This window comes from Nothoprocta perdicaria, unplaced genomic scaffold (genome assembly GCF_003342845.1).
Source record: "Nothoprocta perdicaria isolate Ctin4 unplaced genomic scaffold, notPer1 scaffold_194, whole genome shotgun sequence".
NCBI classification, from domain to species: domain Eukaryota; kingdom Metazoa; phylum Chordata; class Aves; order Tinamiformes; family Tinamidae; genus Nothoprocta; species Nothoprocta perdicaria.
Genome location: NW_020455138.1, coordinates 1221808 through 1239497, shown reverse-complemented (window position 1 = coordinate 1239497; position 17690 = coordinate 1221808). Strand labels below are relative to the sequence as shown.

At 36.6% G+C, this 17690-nt stretch overlaps 1 long non-coding RNA gene across 3 annotated transcripts in view; it reads left to right on the top strand.

Annotated features, from left to right (window-relative positions):
- Positions 1-17690, top strand: part of LOC112945610 — a 122141-nt gene that overhangs the window by 23245 nt on the left and 81206 nt on the right. For all 3 annotated transcript variants that reach the window (XR_003249049.1, XR_003249047.1, XR_003249048.1), the window contains exon 6: positions 1486-1609. This is a non-coding gene — a long non-coding RNA (uncharacterized LOC112945610). The remainder of the gene's footprint in view (positions 1-1485; positions 1610-17690) is intronic.

Genomic DNA, 17690 nt, shown 5'->3' with positions numbered 1-17690 from the left:
GCCGCGCGGGGCGCCGCCGGGTCAGCGCGGCCCGGCCCGGCCCGGCCCGCCGAGCCGCTTCCCGCTGTGGCTTTACACGTCTGGCCTGCGCGCCCGCCACGTCCGCTTGCGCTCCGGCTGCCATTAATCACTCGGCTCCCCTTCCCCGGCTCCCCGCCCCCGAGCCTGCATTATTAATGCCAGCTATTAATTGTTGGTGGTGATTATTATTAATTAGCGCTTCCCTTACGCCAAGAGGCAGCCGCTTGTGTCCGCCGGCTCGCGCGAGCCACCTACGGGAGCGGAGCGGCCCCTCCCAGCCGATATCACGTTGCAGAGTAATTGAGTTATTATTGTCGCTGGTTTGTCATCGTGTCATCGTCGCCATGTGCGGGGCGGGAGGGGCGGCTGCCGGAGCCTCGTCGCGCGGCGGCCGCCACGCTGCCCCGCCGGCCGTTAGCGGCCGTTAACGGTCGCGCGCCACGCCGCGCAGGTGGGGGCGGGGCGAGCTGCGCCCAGCCCCGCGGCGCCCTGGGCTCTGCCCCCGGGCTCGGTAGCGGTACCTTGTCCGGAGAGCGCCTTAAAAAAGAGGGGGGGAAAAGCGTCCGAGCCTTAAGTCCTCGCTAAAGCCAGTTAATAACATCATGCATGGACATTTAAACTTGTTGTAAGTTCCAGGAAGGATTAGGGCGAAATCACGCTGTGCGCAGCTAATGACACCATCTTAACTCTTTAGCGCTTGAAGGTGGAGCCAAAGGCGGCCCGGTGCGGCGGGYGGCCGCGGGGCTCCCCGCGCAATGCCCAGCCGCCTCCCCGCGCCTGGCGCAGACGGAGCCGCCGCCACGGCCATGGCCACGGCCACGGCCACGGCCGGGCTCGGGGTTGGCCTTGCGGGGGGCTTCCCCACGGGCTGATAACGAGAGCTTTGTTTGTTTGAATCAAGTCTGCGGCAGGATTTGGTACCGTGGAACGGCTGCTGGCACTTCCTTGTGCCACTTGCCATCATCTCAGGTTTTGCCCTAGGAGGGTAGGCCCATTTTTTAACTTTTGTGGGTTTGAACACTTAGCCCATGAGTGTGGGCGCTCGCAGGGCAGCTTGTGTAAAGGAGTAGCGTTTTGAAAATAGCTTTTTGTAACCCAGCTCTTCTGTAGAGTTCTCTCTTGGGTTTCTCTGGCTCCTTCTCTGTCACGTTTTGCATCTGGGCTGCCCCTAGATAGAGGTATTTGTAAAAGGTAGTCAAAAAGTCAATACATATGTATTTAATATAGGAGGAATCACCAGGTGCAGATTATTAGTCAGCACTAAATTCAGGGTGAGCTCAAGGTTCATCCTCCAGTTTCTTTCTTAGCCACCTTTTGCAATTCCTTGAGCTCCTTTTAAAATCTGAGGTGTGTATTACTAGAAAGTTAGGATAATCAMATCCTAAACACTGATCGCTAGATATCTGTGCTGAAGTGCAATGTGATATGAACACAGGTCTTCTTCATMTGCTTAACGTTTTGCAGACTGTTGTGGCTTCCACGGTGCTGAGAACCACATGGCTTGCAAGTAAGGTTTTGGAAGTGAGCAGGATCACCAGCTGCCTCTGACACAGAAACTAAAGAAATGGGCAATATATAAAAGATTTAGGTAAGGAACCACCTCTTATTTTTAGCCTCTCCACTTTCCCTCTCCAGTTTGCACATCAGTGTATGGAAAATAGGAACTAGGTCAAAACAAACTTTATAAGTAAATGACTGTGAGAAACGGTAATTTGCTTTTTTTTTTTTCGGAGTCTAAGAAGGCTTTTTTTGAAAAATAAATGTCCCATGCTTTGGGCCAAATCTTGGTCAATCTAATCTTGGACTCCAATAGCACCAGCATTTGGCCCTTGTTAAAGGACCTGTATGGATAACTTAAATTCCAAAATAAAATATGTCAGTGAAAAGGGCATTTATTTATTTATTTATTTATTTATTTATTATTTTTAAGAGTCACCTTTTCAAATAAGTTGCATTTAGTCTGTTAATAATGTCAGGTTTCTGAAAGGGACATTACCGTGCAAAATGCTCCACTGTCATTGTAGCGTAGAGTATTATCTTTAGGAAACAAGAATTTGGGATGTTATAAAATAATATCATTGCCATGTGAATAACGACAATAGTTTAATGTAATTGGAATCTAAGACACAATATCTCTGTATGAGAAAGCTGAAGTTAGTAACAGAAAACCTGCAAAGTAAAGATGGGGAATGTATGGGAGCAATTTCCTCGCACCAGTATAGTTGAACAGCAGTTACGGTATGTCAGAAAATGTAAAATTAACATTTTTCTTGATTTTTTTTTCTTTTGAGTGTAAACTGTAAATTTTTATCTTTAGCATCTTAGCATTGTCCATAAGTTCATAGAGAAGAATCACCTTATGGTGAAATGGAACCAGAGCTAATTTTTCATAGATTGTTCTATGTTGACTATTTGCTTCAAAACAAACCATTAAAACTTCTTTTTCTATGGCTGTAATTGATGTAAGCACACATTATATAGGTTACTATTTAGTTGAGTACTGGGAGTTTTATGGGGTACCAATATTTTACCAGTAGGCTTAAATATATTGGTGGAAATAGATGAATATTAATTTTATATCTTCCTCTAAATGCACATAATTCTCAAATGGCATAAATTAGTTTCATATGACAGATTCTCTTTTTATGCTACATATGAACAAAATTGGCATATGCAGGCATATAGGTGTGTGTGCGCATGTGTGCAAGTTTACATTCTGAAATCTTATGATCTATAGCTGCTTTTTTTTTTTTTCCCCCCGCCATGAAATAAGTTTACTATCCTCCCTCATAACTGTGAGCTCTACCACATTTGCTTCAGAAAGATTTCATGTGCTAAGGGAAAAGTCAGAGCATGATTAACAAGAGCGAGTTACTGCTAGCACCACTTCTCCACACTGAAGACTTCCATTTCTTTCCTGTGTTTTCCTTTACCATTCATGGTCAGTGTGAAAATTTAGAATAGCTAAACAAAATCAAGTAACCTTTTAATGATGTTATGGTAATAAAATCAAYGTTTTTTCCACTGACAGCTGAAAACAAAGACTCAAGGTATTACAAATGATATTTAAATTCACTTCCATTGTCATAGGAATAATATTTTATTTGTTATAGAATATTTGAATCCTATTTTGTATTTATAAGTAGAATTTTTTTCTTAAAATAGCAAAAATAATATTTATGCTTTCGTAAGTTAAGTATGATTCGCCAAATATAGCTATGGTAGATATTATAACATCTTGCACATGACTACATTATTAAGTTAATCTAATGCCCAAAGTCATTACACACATTCCTGGGTGTCTTTCTGATATCTCTCCAGTCCACTGGATTTTGAAGTGTGATTATGTAAATTTTTCACTGATAAATAAATTACTATAATTGTAGTTGAAATACCACTCAAATTCTTAAGACCATTGCATCTAAATAATATATTATGCATTACTTAATTATTTATCAAGACTAATTCAAAATAACTGTAGGGCAAAGCATACATTTATTTTTAAATAGCCCTTTTTGCACCAGGTACAAAAATGTTCCAGATGTTAAAAAGAAAGGGGGAAAAAAAAAAGAGAGAGAACAAAGTTTCCTTCATTAAGTACAAGATTTTTGTTTGTATTAATAATATTGTCATTAATGATGCCACTCTTATTTGTGACCACAATATCAGTGTGGCAATTCAAGCGCATATGGGGTTGGGATGCATAATTTCTATTAGCAGCAATACAGCAGAGGAAGTGGCTGGATGGTGAGTGTATATAACAATAAGAGAAGAATTGCATTTTTAACTTACACCTAGACAGTAGCGTGAAGCTGGCAAGGGTTTTGTGGCTGCAGAGTTAGCAGGGAGAATTAGAGATAAATAAAACACTGYGGATTTAGAATAATGCACTATGTGTGTTTTAAACCCAGCATTCAACGCTAAATGCAAAAAGTCTCAATGAACTGCTTGGTGGTTATTAGCAGCACTAGACTGCTTTCACAGAGACCATTTAACTGCACTTGTCAAGGAACCTTATTTTTAATCTTGTGCAAATTCTAATTCTAGACCGGGTTCTAATCATCATGTAGAAATCATCATAGGTATCGTAAGTTTTGCCGCGTATACACAATAGTTTTCCTTTTTTTTCTTTTCACCACAGACCTTTATCTAGCTGCTAATGAAATACGGGAGATTGATTGCAGAAAACCTGCAAGGGCATATTTACTGTACCATATATAGTAAGCCCCATTTGGTGCATTAGCATTTAGCCATTTTATGCAAATTTAGTGAGAAAATGACTCATGTATATGATTTAATATGCATCAGCGATAACTCGTAACATCCTTATAAGAAGAAAGAAATTAAAAATTCATTAGAAAACTAGACTAGTGTCGCTACATGGTTAAAACATTATTAAAGCATATTTCAGTGTTTTGCTTACACTAGTGTTCTCATCATGGTGCCACCATTTCATGACAAAGAGCGCAGAGGAGAAAACATTCAACTTAAAATGTCTGCTGGCACACATCGCTGGATTTGTATGTCACTAAACAATGAACGAGCATAGCCTTGAATACCAACTATTTAATTAGCACTTTTGCCAGCCATGCATAGAAAATAGCTCATTTACATGCGTCATGCTTAGCGATTATTCCCATAAAAAGCTACCGATTTTTTGTTTAATGTATGTAGCATTCTAGTATGCCATCATAAGAAAATCAAAACATATGTTATTATTTTAAAAACCTTGAAAATCAGAAATTTAATTAAAACGTGTAAAGTCTCGATATTTTTCTTGGAGGTATATTTTAATTATTTAATTTAACCTTAAGTGTGCCATAAAGGGCTGGATACAACTAATAATTAAGAACTTCAAAGGGCAACAGAAACCCTCTAACAGTCCCCAGTTTAATTAAAGGCTATTATTACAAACCTCTTGAACATACAGTTACATTTAATGACAAGTGGTGACTTGTAAATGCTGCATTTGAAAGATACCACTCTTATTCTAAACACTGTTGATAGACGAGACTGAAACATGTAAATTCTCCCACTGAAATATTCTATTTTGAACGTAAGTGGGATACATTCGCAAAATTAAATATTTCTGTCACTTTGAAAGTATACTGTTTTGAAGCGTTTTGCCTAGAAATATTCATTAGTTTTGTTCACGTCTCTCAACATCTGTGAAACAAATAGGATATCACCGAAGGAAAAAAGATATGCCAGTTAATGTAAATGAAAGTCAGCCATTTGAGCACATATTGCTGGTGCCACACGGTATGCAGACACACGGGCTTGCTGTATGTGTGATAAACATAATATAGTATACTTCAGGCAGATCTTTAATTTGATAGATTAAGCTTATAATGTTATTCCGTGCTGACCTAAGAGAAAATTGCAGTGCATTTAACCAGCGTTTTGTGAACGAAATACACCTTAGATATCTATAGGAATGTAGGCCAAAATACCTGCCAAATCAAAAGATCTTGTACCAGCTATTACTCCTGCATAGAGCCCAATCCTGCGAGCTCCCAGCTCTTCAGGTAGTCATTGCTTGCCTAAGGTGTTACTCTGGTTTGAATGAAACAGCTCCCATAAATAAGAACTACTAAAACAAGTAGAGGTTTTCGGTTGGGCCTATCATACATCAAATTAAAATTGCTCGTTAATGGATACAAGCTTGTGTATTCTGAGGTTTTAAAACTGATTTTGACCTATTCTTTCTATATTTTCATCTCTGTGCTTTTGCTACCTCAGACAACCCCCAACCCTGTCTTTAGCTACCATTTAATTACACCGAATGTTAAAGGCCAGAGAATATTTGCCGTCTCTGGTGTAATAAGAGCAGTCCATCTAAAAATGAACAAAGAAATACACAGTTTTAATATTCTAATAAATTTACAAATGAGCGATGCCTTTTTTTTTTTTAATGCTTGTATAATTCTGCACTCTTTAGTGATTTTAGTGAAGTTTCTGGGCTAGTTCTATGAATACTGAATTTATAATTTGCTGAATATACTAATTTTTTGGGAAGAGTGCAAGTGAAAATTCAGCTTACTGTATTTGGAGAGGCTGTAAATACTTGTGGGAAAAGAGAAAGAATAAAGCTAATCAAGATGGGTTAGCAGTATTGTCTGGAAATAAAAATGTAAGATTCAGCATTTGAAAAACAACAAAATAAGGTAATGGGTACCTGGGAGGAAAAAATAGAGTCCAAATATTCAATAGAAATAGATGCTACCTAATAGCAAGAGACCTAAGGGTGAAGGCAAGCAGCAAATTTGATACAAGGTTAAAATACGATTAAAAAAAAAAGTAGCAATATTTTTTATGCAGGATATGTAAAAGCMTCATATTAGGAACTGATGATCTCCACTTGGCAATACTAGACGTACACTATGTATTTCAGATAACTGTTATGAGTCAAACTGGTGAGATTCAAAAAAAAATTAGCAACACTGGGAAAATGAGTGGATTGATTCAGGAGGAAAGCAGGAGAAAAATGTGTGAGGTATCTGGTGATAATAATCAAAAGCAAATGTGTTCATGTAGGGGATAATCCAACCTACCCAAGACTTGCCTAGTTTCAAGTGGCCCTTTGTATGTGTCCATAGTTTTCCATAACAAGAACCAAGCCTGGTCAGTATAACTGAAAACAGGATGTAATATGAAAGTAGTACTGAAATGATGTTATGCGTTCCTAGGAAATGAAAAGAAAATGAGCACAAGAGCATGTAGGCTGAATATCTGGAAAAAATCCTGGTGACAAGATAGACTGTGGAATAGATTCACAGGGAATAATGGTGCCTCCGTTGTCTGACTCATTTAAATCTAGAGTGGAGAATCCTCCAGAGAACCCACTGTAGGTTGCAAGCCTGCATGCTTAGGAGAACTGACTACAATCAGCTCTTAGATCTTTTTTAATTTGTAAATTTTTCTGATTATCTACTCATTTGATTCCAGGTGATTCTTTTGTGTAGAGTTAAAGCTTCATATAAAATGCTTTCTAAAGATAAATCTTGATAGTTCATTTGTGCGCTGGTTTTGAGAAGCATGCATGATAGAGACCTATTGTGAGAGTATTTGCTGCCCAGCTACCATCATGGGAGTAATAGGAATACAAACATTGGCGTGAAATATAAATTTAAAAATCAGAAATGAAAATGGTTGGTTTAAGATGCACAGCCTTATGCTGAAAATCCCAAAGGTATAATTATATTAGATATAGGCACATTCTTTCCATTTATTTGACATAGATAGATATGTACTGCCTTCGCCTTTTTCACCATTTCCTATAAGGCAGTATTTGAATTATTTTCTTTGAACAGGTGAATTAAAATTTATCATATTACACATCATTACATTACAGTCTATAGGAACACATAGCATGTTTATAAATAAAGTGATTTTAATTACATGTATTTTTAGTGTCAGTGTCCCAGAGAATTTGCATTGTCCTTTGAAGACTCTTGCATCTTTCTGTTGAAATGAATGACTGAAGCTTGTGCAAGATCAAGATCTCTTTATGAATGTCTGTGGGAAGTTAAAATGATTGAGTCTCAAATCGTTTATAAATTATTGTCTCTGGACAGACACTGGCAGAATACCAAGCCAAGTTAATTACAGAAGCGCCCATTATGATTTCGTTCTGAAGTCTTAGCTTGAGTATTGTGGAGAGGATTCAGCCACCTTATCTAATAAGAAGAACATAGTTCAGTTTGCCAAAATCAACCACTTTCACAATATAACCCAAAAGTATATTCAATATAGCTAGTTTTCTTTGGATACTTTATTGATATGCATCCCTGGTGTACGTGTGTGTGTATATATGTGTGTGTGTGTGTGTGTGTCTGTGTGTGTGTTCGTGGTTTACCCTTAGTGTAGAATTTCTTGGAGTCCTTGTTTGCTAAATTAGAGATAAAGCATGAACTCTCCAACCTAGCTCCATTTTAACATTATTTTCTAATAATTTCTGTGAGTAGGTGTGATAAAGTTAGTGGAATGTTTTTATTGGTAAGACCAATAGTCAATAATACGTATTAGCCCAAATGCATGTTGAGGTTAAGTACGTAGAAGAAATATAGAAATATACTAGTGTATTAATATTTTTTAAAGTTCCAGCTTATAATACAACAGCAATTAAAAAAGCGTGGAAAAAAATGAGAGATGAGACAACAGAAATGTGAAAAAAGTTGGGAGAACTTTTGCAAAATATTTGCCATTTAACCAGAAACTGCTAAGAAAATTATATTTTTAAAAGCTTAATTTTCTACTTTTTTAGTTTTTCCCTTCTTCTGGTAAAGCTTAGTTTTCTAGTCCTTAATCTCCTTTAATTTTCTAGGARAAGTTAAGGGGTATATCCAATCCAACAGTGCAGTTCCTAATCTTTAGGTGCTTTGGAGGGCCTCTGCTCAGGACAGATGCAAACGTCTGAACCCTGAACTAGGTGTGTTGGCAGGGAGCTCACTGTTTTCTTTTTAAAGACAGCTCTAAGAGAGGTGGTGGTAGTGAAAATCCTGGTGCTTGTGACCAGCACTTTCTTTTATGTGGTGACCTAATGATTGGATCACTTATCCAGAAAATTGCAGTTGAAGGTTCAGTTCCTTCCTCTGCTCCATCTCTGTCTTAGATATCAGTTACAAGCTGGGTGAAGCTCTGCCGATGTGTGGGGAAATAATTGAAAGTTCAGTTGGGCAGAGAGAGCAGAGGGGTTTGGCGCTGTCCTTTAAGGTCTGAGCACGCACTGGAGAGCCCTGGATTCTCCTTCTGCGTTTCGGGAGTGTTTCTCTGCCTGCCTGTGTAGTCCCGCTTGTGCTAACGACWGGCGGACTGTTGTGCCTAGTGTCAGGATCCCAGCTGGATGTAGACATGAATTAGATGCCAAAGACTTGATACAATTTTGGGTATGGCCTTGAGGGCTATGGAAATGCAGAGTGAAAAAATAAGGTGCCTGCATAACCTAGGTGCCTTCAGGGCTAAATTGCAGCTGCATGACAGTTTTCAGGACACCAACTTGCCTAAGCAAGTGCTTTCAGGGATTGTAAGGTTTTGTTTCTTTATGGGATCTTGCCCTGAGACACCTCCCTGAGCAAACTTCTGAAGTCCAGATCTCCTCAATCCTGATTTCTTAGATCCTTCCCCTCCCCCCCCCTTTTCCACACATGTACTGTCTTTCCCTCATTACAAGTGCAGGTCCCAAGAAAACAGCAAGATAGATTTGTTTACACTGTGTTTCAGAACAGAATAGGAAAGAAGGGAAAAGGATTCTGCTATGGGAAATAAACAAAGGAAACAAACATAGAGCTGTTACTCTTGGGATAAGAGGTTTACTATTTTTAAGGATGGCAAGGGAGAGTATAATAGACAAATGCGCTGCAATAGTTGCATCAGTGATAGAATTCAATCTTTACAAACCAGGGCATATTCTGACCTGTTAACATTGGTTTATTGYTGGTTTATCTGCTCTGATATTCATGGAATTAATTCTGATTTACAATGATCTAAATGAGATCAGAAGATCAGAATCTTTTTTTTTTTTTTTTTCTCCAGAGTTTTGCTCACTCTACTTTCTAAATTACAGTAAAATGTAAAACCTTCTTCACATATATTTGTGTTATTTAAATAAGCAATAAACTGAGGCCTATGGCTTGAGAACTTGGGATCGCAGAGCCAATCTCAGAAGAGAGGTGGGGAGTGGTGGCAGAGCATGTGATTGTCAAAGGAGAACCACAGAGCTCCTATGGGAGCGTCACTTCTCTCATGGGCTGGTTGTCTGGCAAACAGCACACCAGGGTGTGTATGGTCCATGCTTAAAGAGAAGTAACTCTGCAGTGATTATACAAATTAGAAGCTCTTTAGCCAGGCAGAATCTAAAGCAGTTAAAGGTAAGCCTAAACTGTATATGGTAGTGGAGCCTATCTGAACAGTGGTTGACAATCAGAAATCAATGTTATYGTAAGTTCGTTATAGAAGACTTATTCTGATAGATATTTATGAAATTTATTTTTTCATTYGTGTGGAAAATCCAGCTGAAATACTGTGTGATTTTTTCTGAATTCAGCCCCAAAATGTGTTACTACAACAAGGCTTTTAGAGTTCTGGAACTCTTTTGCTGAAATGCTGAGGTCTGAAACTTAATGAGTAAGTAGAGAGATACCATTTCCCTTTTTAGAATGATATTAACGCAGTAAAAATAAGACAACAACGTCTTCAAATTAAATGTAAAATCTGTGTCCACATTATGAACATCCATTTCCGTACAATAAGTTTGAGGCATATTATTGAGGTTTAACAATGGTATAAAAAAGATTTCACAAAAAGAAAAGTATAAGGCTTTTTGACAAAGGGGGAAAACAGAGAAAGAAAACATCAATTCTACTGGAACCAGTTATATGTGAATTGTGATCACTTTTAAAAAATTGTCTATATATGCTCCTTTAAAATAATCCAAATAATGTGCATTTTAAGTAACAGATGAATAAGCTATAAAATAATTGAGTATTCTAAATTAGAAAATTTTGGATCGTTACAATTTGCCAATCTTGGTATAAATAAGGATGAAAATAAATCCCTTTCCTACCTTTATATTAGAACACATTGGAACACTGTAAGTAATGCAGTATCCTTGTCATAATCACATGTAGTGTATGTGTGCATTTGTGTGTAAGTATATATGTATATGCATCCAAAAAGAGGGCTCTTCCCGGATAAAATCTTGCAAAAATATATATTCATTAATCTTAAAATACAGTACATTTATCTTACATTTACCTAAAGTAAAGTGCATCTTTATTTTCTTTTATTTTTTTTATTTTTAAAAAGAGGGAAATCTCTTTACTCCGTAGATCCTTTCTTTCACTAGATTTCGAGGGAAAACCTTAATTTTACCACTGATGTAAAACTATTGGTCTTTTAAAGTGGTTTTTAAAAATTTTTTTAAATTTTTTTTATTTTTTTTTTAAAAACTATTATAGAACTTCAGTTTCTGCATTTCTTGAAGAATTCAAGAAATGTTTTCACTGAGAAATGTATCTATTGCTATGAGCCTGAGACAGAAACTGTTACTGCTGAATTGGTTCTACCGATAACTAACTTTGGACATATTTATGCAAGGATGTTTAAGCGAAGATCTAAGGCTCATTACAGCTTATGAATAAAAGTAGTTAATATGTTTTAACTAGTGAACATCTGTTTTTAATTGCTTTTCCAGAATGAGTCTGCTATTTAGACATGATATCAGAGTGTAGATAGAACAAAAACATGTTCACTGTTGTTCAGGCGTCAGTTTGAGCCTTGCTGTGCGGTGTTGTGTTTTAGTCCTGTGAGTGAAACTGAACTGAAATTTTCGTAGTGTACTCAGCAGCGTATTTTGGTGACACCTTTCATAGCCCTAACTTAGCTTCAGTGAAGAGACAGTTTTATGGCAAGATGACAGCTAATGGCATGATGGCATCAAAAGAGAGAGGAAATGAAAAGCAGGTCAACAGAGAAAGGGAATGAAATTTTAATCAGTTAAACTCTTAATCAAGTTTTAAAATTTACTTTGAGAAATCAATTAACTACAGTAAAGAAGGCACATTCTAAGAATAGGTATTTTTGACTTTTGAAGTCAAAGGTGACATAGTAAAATATTTCAAGAGATTCCTTAACAGAATTACGGAGAACAAAATATTCATCTTTATAGTCCTAATACTCAGCATAGGAGAGGCAGTTGTTGAACATATTAAAAAAAAAAAGAGTTGCTACTTCAGTGTTCTTTGTTTCAAGCACAGCTTAGTAGGTAAGCATTCCTAGAAAGTGTAATTCCTGATTTTCATTGGTCACTGGCTAGTAATAAATCAACTTTGATAGATTTCAGATAAACTTCTGAGCCAAAATGGGTGTCTTTGGCTCAGAAAGATTTTTAAGCTCCTCAAAGTTATCTTGTCTTGAGATTCATTCCAGGGCAGAGTCTTTTAAGCTTGAAGATTTTCTGAATAATACCAAGAAGTATCAGCTGGATGGTAGAAGGAGATATACTATCCTCTGTATTTACCTAAACTAGATATTGATTTAGTTAAAGATGAAATTAAATGCAAGTATTTATCTGCAATAATTCTTGGAAAGACCATCAATTGTCAGAGAGTACTGACATGGCCTATTTTACGTGATAAGCAAGCATTCGAAATAAATCTACAGAGGATAAATTTTCTGGAGAATATCGACAAATTTATTGGTGCAGACAGAGAAAACTACTCATTACCAAAAGGTGTTTTAAAGCATATCACACTTCACAGTACAAGTGTTTTGTTAGTACTTCAGACACAGAATGGTGGTTGCCAAGAATATAAACTTGTATAATTCTCCTTTGAGTAGTGGACATGATTGAAATTGGACTTCAAGAGRAAGGTTGTAGCTTTATCAGTCAGTCAAATATCAGAACAAATAACCGCAAACTAGAATCTCCCTGGCATTGAGGTCAAGCGCACATTTCTGCAGACCTTCGTACACAGCCTGTGAAGGCACTGCTCTGAAGACAAATTCATCTAGAAGATTCATCTCTGAAAGCAAGAATCAAGATTTTTCTTATTTTTTCTCTCTCTCTCTTTTTTTTTTTTTTTTAATGGAAAGAGCCAGTCTTATGTTGCATGAGACAACCTTGTTTGCATGCTTCACTGTTTAATTCAGGTCCTGTTTTGATGTTTTTTAGTTGGATCTCCTTGAGCTCAGCTGAGCATTTTACAAATTCTTGATCAGATTACCAAAAAGAATAAATACTTCACACACAGCTGTAAGGGCTCTTAAATTAGGAGGAACAACAGAGACTTCTCTAACAAACAGGAAAGATTCTAACCAACATGGCACACATGGGTTAGGCAGATAATGAAGTTCTTAAAATGTTTATACTTTAGCCAGGTGATTTTGGTTTCCCGCAGGACGCAGCAAAGGTACAACTCTGCAAAAAGCTAAGTGCCTTCTGTGATATGTTCATTTTAATTTTAATGGAAGATGAGACTGTTCAGCACCTTGTAGTAGACACTCAGCAACTCAAAGGCCTTCAGTTGCCTTCCCAAATGCAGAGGAAAGAGTAATAAAGTAAAATCTCAAGACAGAGTCCATATACCCTCAAGGAAATATCTTTCCTGACCCAAATTGAGCAATCAGTAAAAGACACTTTATGACACCAGGAATTTCTGGCAGAGCAATCCACACCTGAAATCCTAACATTTCTTTCTGAGCTTTAGCACCAAGGTAAATGGCAACAACAAAACCAATAGGAGAAAGAAAGGAGAAAAAAAAAAAAAAGGAAGGAAGACGAAAGATGGGTGGGAGATCTACTGCTGACAGAAGAGCTGGGATGGACTTTCATTTCCCCATGGAAGTTCTTTGTCTTCTGATGAGGGCACTCTGACTAGATTTATATGAATATGAACAAATTTTCACACAGTGGCCAATCAGCTGAGTTATTGGATGGTCAAATCTCCTGGCAATCCAAGAGAGCTTAGCTAGTGTGCTCCCCATGGAGGTAGAGAGCTGTATTATCATACAACTGAATCAAGTTTATAATCCCTGTTTCTTTCCTAGTGCCGAACCCTTTATCCTAAACACAGCAGGGAGATAAAAATTACTGCACAATAATGTAAACCCATGCCAGAGTAAGAAGGAAATATTCCTGAGCTTTAATTTGCTAGACATAATACAAAAATACCCAAACAAATCTACTTTATAGTCGTGATTGYTATTATACAGTTGAGTTCTATATGTTAATAAACTGGTCCTGGACACACTTTAAATGACAAGATTTATATATGATCTGCTTGTTGTAAATACAGTTCTATGGTAACTTAAGAGAGAACAATGCAGTGCCTTTTTTTTTTTTTTTAATTCTCCTAAGATTGAAGTAAACTGTGTAGATATTTAAATTCTTGCAGCATTGAACTTCAGAGTATTGRTAGAAGTGTTTATTACGCAAGTGTTTATTATGTGTGGGTCTGACTGCCTATTACTAAGGGATTCTTGCCTTCACTGAAGGCACATGCTAAACCTTTCCAGAGTCAGGTCGAAAGAGAGCAAAGAGAGAACACAGCTAGACAGGGAAAACCACAGTGGAAACAAAGCTCTTTAAAACTTCCAGGTTTGCAGAAATGCTTGGATTTATAAAACAGATAAAAATGTTTTGGGTCTATTGTTATTAGGTTATATTTCTCCGTGTTGCAGTATTGCTTTGTGGAAGCTGAAGCTGAGATTCCTTTTCTCATAGATGAGTGGGACGCTTCTGTGGTACTGTCTTCTGTCTGATCAAGTACTGAGAGGCATCATTGGAAGTTGCATGGCTACAGGTGCCATGAATAACAAACCTAGTGTAAAAAGGAAGAAAAAAAAAGCCTTTTAAGAAAACTTGGTACACAATTTAAATACCACGTGCCACTTTGCAATTCAATTTTAAATTGCTTTGGAAAAAAATTGTTTTTTTGAATTTTGAAAAWTTTTAAATTTCTAAATAATAAGCAAAAGCTTAATCAAGAATTGGCAACTGACCTTCTGTATTTTTGATCTTGGATAGTCCAAATAACAATTGCATTTGTGCTCTAGAGAACAGAAATTCTTATTATTTCTTGCAAGGACAAGAATCATGGCCAGATGTAAATGAGAGAAAACAAATCCACATCAGTTACAAATTAAAAAGTGTAGATGATAGTTGAGCATTCCGCTCATAACAAACTTTACCTAGCTTATAATATCGTAACCAGTAAAAGCATGAAAAATGATTTTCTTGTAGAGAAAATCTTTAATATGTAACTTTAATATATAACTGTAATAAGTTACATGGTGTGTGTGTGTGTGTGTGTGTGTGTGTGTGTGTGTGTGTATTTCCTGCCTAGGTTAAGCAAAAAGCAAAGAACTATCCACTTTTTTTTTCTCATCCTTTCTGTCAGTTTTGCCAATGGAAATAAATTTATTTATGATCAGAATTTGAACTCGAGACTGCCCTTTTAAAATTATATCTGTTGTTCCATGCAGATAGGCTAATTTAAACCTGAAATTCTGTACTCWTTTTATGGTTTCTCCCTTCTGTTGAGGACATTTGATTTTGCCTGAATTGGACTTTGACTCAAAGAGAAGAGTTCCTATAAAAGCAATTCTGAAATGTAATTGCTGTGTCTATGTGGCCATTTTTACTTGTTAAAAAGAGTCTTCTGAACCCAAATTAAAAACAAACAAAAAAGCATCATCAAAAATACCCAAATCTTGCTCTTTTTTTTTTTTTCTGAATCGATTAGATTAGTAAAATGAAAAATGTTTTGAGAAACATGTTCACCTAGCCTAAATTAATGATAGGAATTACTTTTCCAGTTGGATTACATATTTTTTTTCAAAGTTTATTTCAGTATCAAGCAGAAGGTAACTTAAAATTATAAATGTTCCAGCTTAGAGGCTACCTTTTCTTTTTAATATATTCTTTCTGGATTCATTTTTTTTCAAAGACATTTTTTGGAATTCATCTTCTAAGGCACTGGTTTAGGTGTTTTGATGGTTCTTGCATTTTATTTAATCTAATAACCTCTAAAATAAAAAGTTCTTTGTTACCTTATTGGGAGCTTAGTAATTTTCAGAGATGTTAAGATTTAGGAAGCAATCTAAAAAGTGTACACCAACTGCAATACACTAATATCAACATTTGGGAATCTGATTTATAAATTTTAAAATCAGATAGAAACCTCTATAATAAAAAAAAAAAAAAGTTCCTTGTTAATTATATTTTTGTACTAAGCAGACATCAATGGAATGAATTGTAGCAAAAGCTCGTTGCAGGTAATCAGCGTTRTTTTTTTCTTATTGTTTCTCAGTCCGCTAAGTACTTGGTTTGGCCTRTTTAGTCAAAAACAAAAACTATGCATATGCTCAACTTTTAAGAGGTTCATCAAAATATCCAATTTATCGTTAAGCTGTCATTCATTTTTTGCTTTTCTCAAAGACTTACTCTCTCATTTTGGGTCAGGTTGTGCCATTGATTTTTCACAAGAATTCCCCACTGACTTTAATGGGAGGTTCTGCTCAAAAATCAATTGCATGATCTGGATCACCGTGAGATTCTTCAGAAAGAAAGAATCTGATGCCTCATAAAAATAGGATAAGTGGAAGTGCTGATAGTGTGGCAGCAGTATGTAAGCTGTAAAATGAAAGGAGAGTTGATAGCAAATGATACTCAAAAATAGAAACCGGGAGTTAAAGGTGATGTTTTGGCTGTTGGGCCTTCTTCGGGCCGTGAGCTGAAAAACTAACATTTTTCTATTTCTTCTTCAGCCTGAGGAAGGCCTCAAAGACAGAACATTGCCTTTAACCTTGTTCTGTATTCCAGCATGTATTTTAAAGACTAGAAGAATGTTGTTGGGGCAAAAGTGATAGGGTTCTGAAAGATCAGAAGAAAACTGCCATTATTTTTTCTTAACTGAGCAGAATCTGAGAACTATACTCCCAGAGTTACTCTAAATTCAGTATTCTGTCCAGGGACAGTAGTAGTAAATAATTAAGACTGCTACTGACTTAACTAAGCCCAATTATAGATCTAAACATTACTCTGAAAATCACTGTTTACACATTTCCCTAGTGATAATGTTTAATATGGAGGACCTGATTCTGCCATCCTGACTTTCGTGATATAATATTACTTGCACTAGAGTGTCGCGAGGTTAAAAAGCCAAATTGTAATCTGGCTGTGCAAGGGGTACATCTTGAGTGAATCTCTTAAGGTCAGAGGAGTTACTTCAGATTTACAGCAGTGTAAGTAAAAGCTTAAAGGGTGCATGCGTATAAATTTATTTATGCTTGTAAAAGGTTACGTGACTGGACACCTAGCTTTTCTTTTAAAAATAACAAATTTTAACATTTTATATGCCTACCTTGTTTATATATTTTCTATAAATTGTTGGCTTATAATTCATATGTAAGTGTAAACTCTTTAGAATAAYGTGTACTTGAATTTTAGGAAGTAATAGGAGGAAAATAAAAAATATTCTCCTCAGCTCAGGAGATGCTTTTTGTTTCTTCTCATAGAGATCTTCATGTGGACTTGTTCCTATAGTATACATGCTAACATGCTCTGCTAAAAATGGTTTTGCCTTTGACAGATGTGGCCTTAGGCATGCAGAGACTGTGACATTCAGGGACATAATGTATGAAAGGCTGAAACACAGAGGATGCATCTTTCTGATTTTCTCAAAATAAAATGATGGAATCACACCGAGTTTGAAGTACACGCAGCCTCCGTAAGAAACATAAATATTTTTGTTTAGGGTTACAGGAATTGTCAAAAAGTAACACTTAACACTTTTATAGCATTTTGTACGCACAACATTGCACAAGACTTCACTAATTAAACAATRCGATAGGTGATTTGACATGATGTCATCTTCACTTAGTGTAGCTATGGCTTTGGGTAAAAAGATGTATACTGTRTATACCAGTGAACAAAACACAGCAAAGTGTACAGAGCCCTGAATTTTTATGGAGCCAAAATATGCAAAGTAAAATACAGAAGACAATAGAAGGGCACAATAGCACAGACACATTCTCTTCACTCTCATGCCTAACTTATTTCTGTTATGGTAACTTTCTTTCTTTCTTTCTTTCTTTCTTTCTTTCTTTCTTTCTTTCTTTCTTTCTTTCTTTCTTTCTTTCTTTCTTTCTTTCTTTCTTTCTTTCTT